The sequence below is a fragment of the Diadema setosum genome, chromosome 10, assembly GCF_964275005.1.
Source record: "Diadema setosum chromosome 10, eeDiaSeto1, whole genome shotgun sequence".
Classification (NCBI taxonomy): Eukaryota; Metazoa; Echinodermata; class Echinoidea; order Diadematoida; family Diadematidae; genus Diadema; species Diadema setosum.
In genome coordinates this window covers 20,006,089-20,020,250 of record NC_092694.1, presented here as the reverse complement: position 1 = coordinate 20,020,250, position 14,162 = coordinate 20,006,089, and the positions used below count along the sequence as shown (strand labels likewise).

Here is a 14,162-nt window from a genome sequence, read left to right as displayed (position 1 = left end):
CTATTGCGCGAGCGCTTGCTGAATGCGCAAACGCTTGCTACTAGTGCGTGTCATTTTGTTACAATTCACAAGCGTGCAAACATCTTGCTAGTTGTTTGCTTCATACGCAGTTTTAGGGGCTTCCCCTTTTCAGCGCTGGGACGTGACTGCCGAGTCAACTTCAGAGACGAGTAGAAGCCGGGTAATTTTGTGCAGTTTATGCTTGCTCGACTTGATTTTATAGATGATAATAATTATATTGGATGGCCTTGATTCATGGAATACCAGGGAATATTGCACTCATTAGGGTCAATATTGCACTCATCTTCAATTCGTGCAATATTCCCTGGTATCCCATTCATAGCCATCCAATATGATATAAATATTGCACTCGTTAGGGCCAATATTGCACTCATCTTCGATTCGTGCAATATTGGCCCTAACTCGTGCAATATTCCCTGGTATCCCATTCATAGCAATCCAATATAATATAAATATTCAATTTTCTTTCTTTCTTTTTTGAAATTTTCCAAACATTCCTTCCAAAAGGGCACACCAGACTGTGGACTTTTAGTTCTCAAATGCAAAATCTCTCTCTTGTGGGAGGGGTAAATGCCCTCTCTCATACCCGCCCCCCCCCCCAAAAAAAAAGAAAAAATAATAGCAATAATATATATGGGCCGTGACGCGAGAAAAGGGCCCTTAGGGCATTAAATACCGAAAATGAGTTTTCACCTCCACGTTGTGGAAGGAACTCTGACGTGCTTAGATATGCAAACCTTTTTCTGAATTCCAATCCTAAATGACCCCATTACGATATTCAAATCAGCATGTTTTGTCCAAATCTTTTCACTTTTTGATGCGTCTATGCATGTACGCGCAGTTAGCTAGTTAATCTTTTTTTGCGCGTTTTGCTTTGTCAAACTTCCTCGCCGTTTTCTGGCGTTTGCGCGCAGCGGCGCTAAGGGCCCTTTTCTCGCGTCACGGCCCATATATATATATATATATATAAATATTGAAACAAAGAAAGGGAAAACTGACCAGAAACAAATAATAAATAGTAAAAAGTTTTCACTATATATATATATTATATTGAACATAACAATTTTTGCCCCTGGAAGAATATTCCTGCATAGTATAACCATGTTTGTGGCATATTCAAGTTGTAACTTATGTTGTCCTTCATCCTATACATGGACATGTTAATTCATTCTTGGTCTTACACTGTTGCAAAAATTACTGTGATGTCTAAATTATCTAGTAATCTCATCAATTGATAGTCATTAAATAGGACCTCTAAGTACACTGAAATGGAACTATCTACTTCTAAATTTTCCTGCTCTGAGGCAAGGCTTCCTCCACGACCCTTCCCCTGCTCAGTCACCTTGCTCCCTTGCCTTAATTCAACTGCTTTCTAAAATCAAAATGTTGGCAAGTGTGCTGCAGTGCATTTCTCTTGTGAAAATATGAAACTACATGTACACAAGCCATGTTTAATCATGTCTGTGTCATGTCTTATATGCTGTGTATCTATTAATTTGGAAAGGGAAAATGCAAAAGAGGGAGAGAGAAAGATAGAGAGAGTGAATACAAGAAATAAATACATGTGGACAACAAGTGAAGTGAAGAAAAATGATGAAATTTTCCAGACAAGCCTCACCTGCAAATTTTATTCTCATTGTTTTCCACAGAATGTCTTTGAAATCCAAAGTAAATGTAAACTATGAAAAAATTGCAAGGTGCTGAGAGAAGTTAGAGCACTGTGGTTTATATTCAAAAGGGATAGTTTAGTATTGGTGGAGATGAAAATTTGGCTTTTAACTTTTTTCGAGATACCAGGAAATAGTACAGAGGATACTATTCCAGGAGGAATTCAAAGTTTATTTGATGAAAATCGGTTTTGGTATAGCTGAAGTACCCAAAAACAAAGGTAAAACAAAGGTAAAACAAAGCGATCGTAATAAAAGCTGGGTCACACCTTTTATTAGGATTGCTCTGTTTTTGGATACCTCAGCCATTTCGAAACCAATTTTCATCAAATAAACACTGAATTCCTCTTAAAATTACATGCTCTTTCATATTTCATGAAATGTTTCTCATTATCTCACCAAAAAAAAAAAAAAAAAGAAAATGATATCTGAAGTTAGGTCTATACCGAAACTGCACAATCCCTTTAACAAGATAAATGTGCAGTGGACAAGCAATTCACCTATCACTACATGTGGGAGCATATAACATGCCGTGTAAAAACCATTACATCAGCATCACACCACTACCCTAACCACACACACACACACACACACACACTAAGACTCCAGCCTTTCTTCAAAATGTTCGCGAAAAAACAAACTTAAGATCGGCACTAATAGGGACAGCATAATTTCATCTGCATGCAAAGATTACAATGTCAAGTTGCATTTACAGTGTAATGTTGACATGACTTGACATGAATGGCGAGAGTCTCAACTCATGCAAGCAGTGCCTCAACATGGATTACCAATTATCAGCTTTCTTTGTAGTTGGTCATCAACAATTATGACAATTCCATTGGGTTTGAATGTTGTTTCCCTTGAAACCATTACAAGTGAAATTTGGGTTTCTGCAAAGGCTATAATGTTTAGTCAAGCTGTGGCTGTAGTGACTCACCGTGCATATGCATGTTGTGTATGTGGTGCAGATATGTGCATAGTGTGTGGTAGCTGTGACATGAAAGAAACACTCTCACTGGCTAATAGGATACTTCGCTTAATCGGGTAAAAAAATGCTCTGCCTGACAGTATATGATCAAACAGAGACTACTGTATCGGTATTTAACACATCATTACCATATTTGTCCAAATTCTGTTGCTAGATTTCATTAATTTCATTTGCAACAACTTCAATAATGGGGATTTTTCATAGTGAGCCTACCATAAATTTGTAGAGTACTTTGTACTATGAGTAATTTGCTTCTAATTCATTACAGATGTAAAATATTGATAAGCATGCCATATCACAGCTGAACACTCTCATTTTTAGTTTGCATACTACAGTGTAGGTCTCTGGGTCAAAAGGCATGTGAATGTTGGCACCTTTAATACTTTACATTACAATGTGTTCTGCATTCTTGCCAATCCTTATTTTTCCTCCCAACTCTCCCAAGAAACCCTGCCAATGTGAGAAGTAACCTAATATGGTACTGCTAAATCTTTCGCTCAACACCTCTGGGAAGGCTGGGGTGATTGACACTCAACATAACCATCACCTCTGGCTCCCACTGAATCTCATGCTTAATGCTTCCATGGCAAACTTTCATATCTGCTTATGCACACTTGGCAGCACCATGCATTTCTTCATATCTTTTTCACAAGTTTTAAGTATACTACCTGGGTACCTGTATATGTGTAGTCTAATTCCAACCATATATATATACATGTATTTCTTTAGAATATATATCCCAACATTTGAGAATGAATTACAAAAATACATTGTAATATAACATTTTTACAACTTGCTAGAATATGACAAGAATTCCATAAAAATTACTTTGTCATGAAAAGTACAGATTCCATCAACTTGTCATTGACAAATGTTCATAGTACCCATTCCTCCTGTTTTCTGATCATTCCTCCTGTTTTCTGAAAGAGGCATAGTCTGGTAGAAATAGGGGTCCCCATGCACCCTCCAAACACATTTTCTTTTAACTTACTTTTTTGTAACCCTTAAGAGTGTCTAGTTAATGAATTGTTTTGTTCCTAAATCCAAAACATGTCCCATGGAGGTCACTGGCAGCCATCTTGGTGCATTACAAAAAGTGTGGTGATATCCTCCATAGGAAACGAGCGTTTTTAAATGCACCGCGCAGAGCGCACAATCAGGTATAGGACATTTGATGGACTCTCGACTTTACGAACTCATACCTCCCAGAATATATAGTCTTTTTGCTTAAATGCACCTGGTTTTTATGAAAATCTAGATTTCAAGCTTGCTCTACATACCTCATTTGTAAAGTTTTGTGAAAATTTTACATCGGTACCTTTCGAGTTGAAAATTAGGTGTCATTTCTCTCTCAAACGCAATCAGCTTTATGACAACACGCAATTCTACATTGACGGCACGATGTGCCAACTGTGAGCCTGAAGGCCATTTTGGGAGGGTTATTTTACTGCCAACTGTGAGCCTGAAGGCCATTTTGGGAGGGTTATTTTACTGCCATACCTGTTGTATTTGTACAATCACGGACCATGGTACAATGCACCTGCCTAGTAAGTTGCAGCAAATAGTAACGTGTATTCATACTGAGTTTGGAGGAATTTCGTGAAACTTCGCCATGGGTACCTTTTCAATATTCATAAACCATGTCAGTTTAGCCCCGAGTGAATAACCCACCAATATGTTCATACACGTACATGTACACTAAAGCAATTGCGTGTTTCTCACCTGAATACGCTACGCTGATTGGCTAAATGTCATTGGCCTTACGAGGTCGCATCGGGTCAACGTGTGATCGTGACTTAGCGCGTATGCAAATTCATGACGTGACAATAGGTCCACGCGTCTTTATTACTATTTAGATTTCATTAATACATTTGCTCAACGTCGCATTCGCGGCACATGATTGCATCATGAATATGTATTATTCTTTAACGTTCAACGCACTGTGATAGGTGGTATGCAAATGACGGATCTACGTCATACCTCATTATCTGTTTGTCACCATTTGCGTGTAGACTTTTTGTAATGGGCCATCTTGGATTTTCAACGAAAATCATTAATTTTCATATTAAACTCTTGAACTATGCAACATAAAGAGACAAAACATTTCTTCAGAGTAGATGTGGCATGAGGAATTAATTGAGATTGTTATTTACATGATTACTGCAAGTTTAATACAAGAAAAGTCCAAAAATATAAAAATTTCAGTGTCATTTAGAATGGAAACTGCGCAACTACTAGTCTGTATGCATACACTGTACATGACAAACTACACACTCCACTAACCACTTTGCCTTTAGATCTTACATGTAGCTCGAATAAGATGGGTTGTACATTTATCAAAAAACATTCAGGGAAAGTCCAAAATATCGCGCAACTTACAAATGGGACATTCAGAGATTTCAAACCTCTGAAAAGTAATGAAGGAGCACTTGGATTTTACTGTTTATCATCAGTAAGATTGGTATCCCTGAGAAGAATATTGTCTTTTAGTTTTATGTCATTTGACCTTGGGTTAAGTATTTTATTAAGAAAAATATGGTAACTTACATATGGGACCAGAGACAAACACATGAACACCACAGATCAAAATGAGCTAAAACTACATCATGCCAGTGACAGTATCTATGCAGTTGGAACAAATACCCAATGCCCAACTTCTTCTTCTGTCTTTCTCTTGTCCTTTCTACATTACTACTCATTAGTTTTCTGGAAGACATTTTACATGAATAAAGAGGGTTGTTTTTTTTTTTTAGACAGCTCAGAGAAAAAAAGAAAAAATATATTTAGAAATGCATCTAAGCTGACTACTCTCTGTAAGGTCACATGTTCAATCCACACTATAACAGACTAGAAAAACCCAAGGGTACTACAATTTGTGCTAGCATTTAAAATACAATGTAGTTGATCATACATGTACTATGTAAATATACAGTACATTAAGTCTGTAAACTACCATACTACAGTACTAACGGTACCTCAGCCAAGGAAGGTGGTTGTTTTCATCGGCGCGGTTTGTTCGTTTGTCTGTGTACAAAATAACTCAAAAAGTTGCAAATGGATTTGAATGAAACTTGCATGAAAGTTGATGATGCAACAGATGATTAAATTTTGGTAGTTATCCAGGTATTTTACAGATTTTTGATAAAAAAATACAAATCATTTGGCAGATAGGGTAAATGAACTTGGGAGTTCAAGCTGCCCATATCTGAGGTTTGCATACGATATACACGTATGCGTTCTAAAGCGGGTGCTCTGCTCAGGCAAGGCGCCACGTGTAGCTCTGGAAGCTGATGACATAAAAGTCTTCTGTATTGGGATACTAGGCGATTTTCAGCATACAATTTGTACGTGCAAGTGTGGAAATGAGCTGCTTGGTGGAGGTCTGTGCTCTCCAAGTGCTTTATTTAGTTTATCTATGAACTTCCCCCAGTAAGATAACAGATAAGTACCCAGTATAGAGTGGACTCTGTAAAACCATTTAGAGATTAAGCACTGCCATAACCATCAGCAGTCAATGTCACATAATCTCCAAAATTTGCAGCTTTTGATGGGAGATCTCCTGCTTGAGACTATTTTCTCAATGTCTCCCACTCTCCCACTTGAGTTTGAATTTCTCCTATTCTACACTGTATGGCCCAAATTCACAAAGGTTAATGATTATTTTGTAACGAAATGACAACATTTTGTAACTAAATGACCAATTTCGTAACGAAATATTCTGTTCGACACTTAGTCTCCATGGTTTTTGTCCATGGTTTAAACCATGGTTTCATTTGTACCACCTTCATGAATTCGGGCCTATGTCTCCCATTTAAGATGTATTTTCTCCCGCTTAAAATTCAGTTATTCTATATCATATAGGTAATAGTTAATTCTATATTGTAATGCATCATGAGATTGGTCCGACTCGCCCACCAAACTCAAGAAATGACTGTACTGAGTCTACCAAAAAATTGTCTGCTCATCATTTACTAATAAAGAATGTACTCTGAAACACTTAAAAAATCACATAATCTACCAAAACTACAATACTACATTTATTGTAAATAAGAAAGAATCTTTAAATTTCACAAGAAAACTAATGCAAAATAAGTAATTCAATTCCGTTTGTCGTCATTTCAACATCTATTGTGAAAGGTCACACGAATTGAGGGACTTTACTACACAACTGACTGGCTAAGAATTCCAGACATGACATCACAATGACGCATCACAAGGCACTCCTACAATTTAATTTTCATGGCGGGGCATTGCTAGCATGAAATCCTCAAAATCTGGGTAGTAATTTCCACATTTTTTTGCTCAAATCTGAGATTTCCAAAGGAATATAATGGTGGACTACATCCATTTACAGTTATTTGAATGTTTATAAAGGCCTATATAGTGTGATTTCCCTGGACCTCTTAAGATGGATCATATCAGATCCATGGTTTCATGAAATTTCAAGGCCAATTACGAAAGAAAAGTAGATAATTCTGATTCAAAGGTATGTCGATCACTTGCTTTGTCAATGTAGCGCAATGGATCATCAATCATATAAAAGAGCTAACAATCATAATCAATTTGTTATATTATAGTCTATGTTTCAGCTGCTTATCCTTGAAGTAAAGGGGAAAGAAAAGGAATACTTGTTACTGTGGTCAAGAAAGTTTGTTGACACGCAAGGATTGAAATTATGATGACATCGATGATGTTAAATATGTTGCGCCACCTAGGGGCAGACGAAACTATGTTGTGGCAAGATGCATATTTTCTAGCACTTAAATCATTTGTGATTCATATTGCACTCATCGATCCCTGGGTGGTTTCTGTGGATTAGAAGGCAGTATTCTAGGAGGTACATGCATGTAGTACACCATACACAACAAAGACACTACAGTACATAATATGAACTTCTATAATTTGGATAACGAAAGCATTTTGTTTGTGTAAATAAGCCACAAGCCACAAGCTGTGGCGTGGTTATGTCGTAATACAACTGTATTGGTATGTGTTAGACTGTGCATCTTACGAGGTATGCTAGAGTATGTGTAAGTGTTGAACACATGCATGAGTACACATCGCTGAGATGTCGGTCATTTCTGCGCCCATAATATATGGAAAGCATAGGAATTAGGATAAATGGAATCGTACTATACATTGAGAAAGGAAATTTGGTGTACATATTTCGAATGTGAGTACATGATGCTATCATCTATAGGTAGGCGTCCATGTCACAAATACACAAATTTGTAAGTGTTTATATAGTTACACTGAATTGCTGATAAAGGCAATGTAAAGAGCAAGGATTATTTAGTGAACTGTGAGACTGCCTACACCCCATCTACGGTGAGTCAACGCCAGTTTGATGAAGCCTACAGACGATAGGTGAAAGCTGACACAACTGTCAAGGTAAATAGTTTTTGTGTACAAACGAAATTTCACCTTAATTAGAGAATTACCAATCAGATGAACCTCTTCCAAGAAGTAAGGATTACTGTAAAAGTGGATATTTTCGCGCGACTAATTTTTCGCACTTGGCGGGGTAAAAAGAGTTTCACATGTTTTTAATTCTGCGGAATCAAGACATCAACTACTAGAACATCTGGCAAGCAAAAATATTCGCGTGCATTTATTTTCGCGCTAGTTTCGGGTCGAAAATTTCAACACCGCGAAAATTTCCACTTTTACAGTACAGTGTGAAGCCATTGATGTAGTTAATGACACACGTCCTTGAAGACAATGTGAAGTACAATAATCCTAGTTACGAAGATACATTGTAATTATGATTTACTGAAGGGATTGAACTGAAGTCAGTTGTCTATCACCCAGTGTGTAATCAAGCAAACTGCACAGGACATTTGATTTTATCAATGCATAGTGTAAAGCAAACAGTTTAATGACTGAAGAACGAACGGTTTGTCATAATCAAGAGGTTTATGATACCTTAATAATTTGTTCACAATTTTTATGGAGCAACTCGAGAAATGAAGCTGTATACATGTATGGAGCAACATGCAAGATGCAATAAATAGATGAACAACTACACTCAGTAAGTGAACTTAAAGAGCAATTTTGTCGGATGCTACAGTAGGCCCTACTAGTAATCTAGACCAGTAAAGAGTCTGCCATGTTTTTTTTCTTCTTCTTCTTCTTCTTCTTCTTTCTCTTCTAATTCTTCTTTTTTCTCCTGCATGTAAATGTATGTCTGTCGATCAATTTAATTGTAATATCATTCTCTGCAAAATCACTGCATTATGTACCACGCCAAAATAGCTCATGTTCAACGTACTTTCCAACTCTTGATTTCTTATTTTTCTTGTCATTTTGACTGTCGAATTCCACAAAAACTCTCTTATCTCCAATAGTTGCACAAAATTTGGCTGACAAACAGCAAAGTGCACGGTAGGTATCATTATTTGTGCATTTCTATATGATTACTGAGATGCGTGTCTGTGAACCTCACACTGCACTCAATGCTTGAGAGTTGGCAGCCCCGTTATCACCAACCGAGAACTCACTATACCACACACTCGACGTAATCATGCGTACAGCTACAGACATGGTATTACCGGACACCATCTCTGCACCATCTCTGCATAATAATGACATTCAATATGCAAGGGACTTCATAGACTAGCCTTACTGAGCATTTGCCATTTTTCTCTTGTAGTCCACTCAGTACGAATGTGTAAAGTGAATCATGGGTGATGAATAGCGATTCTGGTACATGGATACGATGTGAAAGATGTCAATTATTTCATTACGAAAATCACGTCCAGAATTGTAATGCAATTTTACACTGGGCTAAAAGAACTTCTTGTAGAGCGGATAACTTGAAGTCTATTTTCCAGAAATTGTAAATAACTAGTGTTATTTTTGCTCAAGATTCAAGATTCTAGATTCAAGATCATCATGCACTAAGGCATAAAAATCTTCTCAACAATCTCCATTTCAAAATTCCACATGAAAACGAAAATAAATATATATATATATATAGAAAGGCAAGTATTATAACACTACAACAAAGTACATCAAATACGCGTATTCTAATAATCAAAATATTGCACTTGGTCCCTGCACAATGTGTCTTGTTCCAAGAAATTCTGGTTGCAGCAATTCATCTCAGTAGACTCAATTAATGAAACTCCGTTAATGAAAACAAAAAGCATGCATGGCTCGGGACCCCACCCACCCATCACTCAACAAGACACACCCATACACACACACACACCCTCACACACACACACACACACACCCACACACACACACATGTACATACACACAAACACACAAACACACCTGCACCCACACACGTCTCATACACGCCCACACCACAAGTGTACTTACCCCTACACATATCCACACCCACAGCGTCAGTGTGCGGCTGCGCACCCAAAACACCGATACAAATCCACCCACTGCAAAAGCATACCACATACACATACCCAGACAGACAACATAGACACACACCTACACACCCATATCAAACTTCCTGTCCCTGTGTCCCAAAACATGTGCGCACATGTCCGCATCAACGGAGAGAAAATGCATGTATGCCCAATCGCGCAAGCAGTACATGTGCAGGGATGTTATTCCAAACATGTCACATACATTAGTAAAGGAGATATTGAAATATGTTAAAATCCATAACTGCTGCCAAAATTGGGATATGGAGTACATTATAAACATAAAAACCAGTACTTTTGCATCACCAGAAAATTGACAGATTATTATACCCCTATATTCCAAATATATAAATATTATCCACTAGGAAACTAAATATGTCAGTGTGTGTTTATGTTTTGTGTATGTGTGTGTGTGTGTGTGTGTGTGTGTATGTGGGTGTGTGTGTGAGACATGCACATGTGTAGAAATACATGTACATGTACTTTCCTGTACCGATATAACATTGGATATCCAAAAAATCCAATCCTGTCACATTATAAACACACAGACCAAACTTAGACATCACCAGAAAATGACAGATTATTACACCCCTGTATCCAAAAGTGCAAATATTGTCCAAATATAACCCCTGAAGAGATCCTTGTCATTTGATTGATTGTTTGACATTGATCATTCAGCCCATTTCACTATGACGTCACCATCCATGCAATTGTGACTCCATTTACCGTGCAATTTTGGATCCATACGATTTGCTCTCGATTGCACGCTCACTGACAGCCCGGAACACTACGCGGGTTAAACGCTTGCGTTTGCAGTGTGTGTATGCGACAGCGCGCTAGCGTAAAGTGCTCAGTGAGCACTCTAGCGATCTCAGATTCTCTCCTGTTTCTAAATTAATAAAGCATCAAATGACGAGGATCTATTTTAGGCATTATATAAAACAAATAATAAATTTCATTCGGTGAAAGATAAAATGTTTGATCCATTCAACAAGGCGCAGCCGGGTTGAATGGATCATTTCATCTTTCACCTCATGAAATATTCTGTCCATTGCACTCATAAACATTCATTATTTGTATACTAGGAAACTAAGTCAGGCATTTAAATAATTTAAACAACGTATTTATGTATTTGTAGATATCCTTAAAAAAGATAATGGTACAAGATCCATACCTTCTACGAAATTTGGGATACATGGATAGATAGTGATATACACTTGTACATGTATAATGATGTGTAATGTGTCCACAGTGGTACAGTAGAATAGAAATTTCATCCTCAGAGTACGGAATTCAGGGCCCAACAAAAATAAGCATCCAGTATACAATCCACTCTTTTACGTTAGTTTTTAATAATAAGTGGACATTAATGTACATTTATGTAGATTTTCTAAGTCAACATCCCCCCCCCCCATCCCAACAAAATAATACACGAAGTGTTCATTTACTTTCATGCAAGGTTTATTTTTATTGCCGTACTTGCACATTTTTTAGTGTGAAACTATTAAGAGAGTGGGTACCAGGCAAACTAAAAAATTTCAAGAGTCAAGACATCACATATAGTGCCTATTTAAATTGAGACACACCCACCCCCCCCCCCAAAAAAAAGGCATCATCTAGACTCTTTTCCTCCTTGTTTGCTTCCAGATGGAATGCTGCGGAGTATTCTGAAGAAGACTCATGAGAGACTTACTGTAAGTTCTACACCATGTAGACTCTATTTCTAGACACAAACACAACTTAAAGTGTCTATTTCCCATAGTAAAGCCTCTCATACATCAGTGGTGGATATCCTAAATTACTGTGCGAGTAGTTAGGTCCATATACAGCATGGCAAATATATTTACTTGCTCAATAATTCAATCACCAGAGGCTCACTGAGAGGACATGGGCATAAGTTTCATATTCCTTTTGCCCAAACACAGTTTTCTTTCCAAATTCCATACAACTGTGGAATTCGCTGCCCAGTTTGACCATGGGCATTTGCACCTCTGCAAACCGATTCAAGAGGAGTGCAAAGGATTCAGCTCCCTTACGAGGATGCATGATTTTTTTTAACTCACACATAATTCGTTTTTATGGAGAAATTGCACAGCATACCGCACATCACTAAAAAGTACGACGATACACCTCGTTGGTGGACTGTACTGCAAAATAATAATAAGAAGAAATTTCTATATATCTCTCTCTCCCTCTCTCGACTCTCACTCGCAGCTCAGCTGAGTGACATCATTCATGACTGGTCGCACTCAGCATACAATAACAATGACCGAAAGGTATCGGTCTGTATCCGATCGTCAGGGATATGTTCCACAGAGACTGCATCTGGCTTCATGGATCCCTGGCCCTTCTACAGAGAAGAGCCAATAAATGTCAAAGATTAAAAGACTTCTCCGGACAGACGGACCAGATCTTTCTGTCTAACAATAACACCAACCGTACGTATGGCCATACTGACTAAGTCGAGTGACTGTCCCATCTGGTCGTGGCCTGTTACGTTAGTGTTACAGCGCCCTGCGCCGGGGTTAGTCGTGGCCATACCTAACAGTTAGATCTATGAGTCAAGTGTAACAATTAGGCCTATATTAATTATTATTAGAATCTAGTAGATCTAGTTGTACAATGTAACTAGATCTAGTTCTATAATTTACACAGTCATGCTTCGCACGGCACGGCGTCTGGTCGGGCTATATATTCATTAGTTGTAGGCCTATTAAATAAGCCAGTTCGGAGTTAGCTCATGGGCACATTGGTACGAATGACCTTTCTTTTTTCTCAGTTGGTTAGGGGCACTTCACTCGTTTTCAGAGCGACATAATGCATAAGCTTTACGTAACAATTTATGGGATTCATCAATCCCGTTCAAACAAAGAATAAACTTGCGTAGACCAGATGAGCAGAATGATTTGTCAATTCACACTTGAGAAAGCATCCATTTCATTATTTTGCATTGGATGTATTGATAATCTCTTTCTATTGATATTGCCAAATACCACTTTTGCTGACAGGTGGATGTGCTGGCAAGCGGCATTTAGGCCTATAAGGATTACATGAATAATCATTAGGCCGACATGACAGATGCTTATCCTAGTAAATTTAAAAACCAACATGCCTGTTGTTCCGAATGACCTTGTTTCTGCTCATGGGCAAAGTGGAACTCCGAACTGGCTTATTAAATCTACTCACATTCCGTCACAACCTTTGTCCATCTCAGATATCTAGGCCCTATCTCATTATCGGTAATATCACGTCTAACGTGTTGGACACACAAAGTTCTAGCACTCGGGGTTCTTGCGTCTACTCTAGAATTCAAGAAAGACCTAGACTCTAGTCTCCGCGATCCGAAGCCAAGGTGTAAGGTCTGTTGTCATTCTGACGACTCATCTCTCGGCTACATCTACACAAGCTAGAGAACTAGCTAGATCCACTAAAACTAACGTTAGACAGAAAGATCCGTCTGTCCGGAGGAGTCTTTTATTTTTATTGGCGTTATCACTCTCCGTGGGGATCCGTGAAGCCAGACGCAGTCTCCGCGTAACATATCCCCGACGACCGGGCGACCAGATACAGACTGATCTTTCGGTCAAAACTAAAACGTGAAATGTAAAAAAATTGCCCAAGTCAAAACACGTCTTTAGTTTCTCCGACTCCGGTACTCACCTGATTGAAGCATGAAAATGCTGCATGGACTGATCCGAAAGTATGTAGGCAGTATGTATGTCAAACTTCACGTAAATTTAATAATTGTAAACACAAGCAGTGTTCGATGTCACAATGCCTACCATATCATCGCATCATATCACGGAGGAGCTCGCCGACTTGTTCACATTGTTGTCATTCCTGCACAGCGTACAGTCCCGTGCGTTGTAAATGATGTCGGCGATTGCGTTAATATTTTTACGCTCCAATGGTTATAGTACATGTACTAGTATAGTAGGAGCGTAGATCGTATCACCGGACGCTTTTTTTTTTTTCCGTGGCTTTGAATTCCGTACTCAGAGGGTGAAATTTCGGCTGAAAATAACACCACTTATTCACAGACGCCTGGAAATTACGAATTCAGCCAACTTATGTCAATTGTTCGCTCCAGTTTTAGAA

General features: G+C 38.2%; 1 protein-coding gene across 4 annotated transcripts in view; it reads right to left on the bottom strand.

Annotated features, from left to right (window-relative positions):
• The window catches only part of LOC140234291 (focal adhesion kinase 1-like), a 189,279-nt gene extending 175,423 nt beyond the window's left edge, over positions 1–13,856 (bottom strand). For all 4 annotated transcript variants that reach the window (XM_072314350.1, XM_072314352.1, XM_072314351.1 and 1 more), the window contains exon 1: positions 13,725–13,856. The gene's annotated coding sequence lies outside the window, so the exon portion shown is untranslated. The remainder of the gene's footprint in view (positions 1–13,724) is intronic.
• Positions 13,857–14,162: the final 306 nt, after the last annotated feature.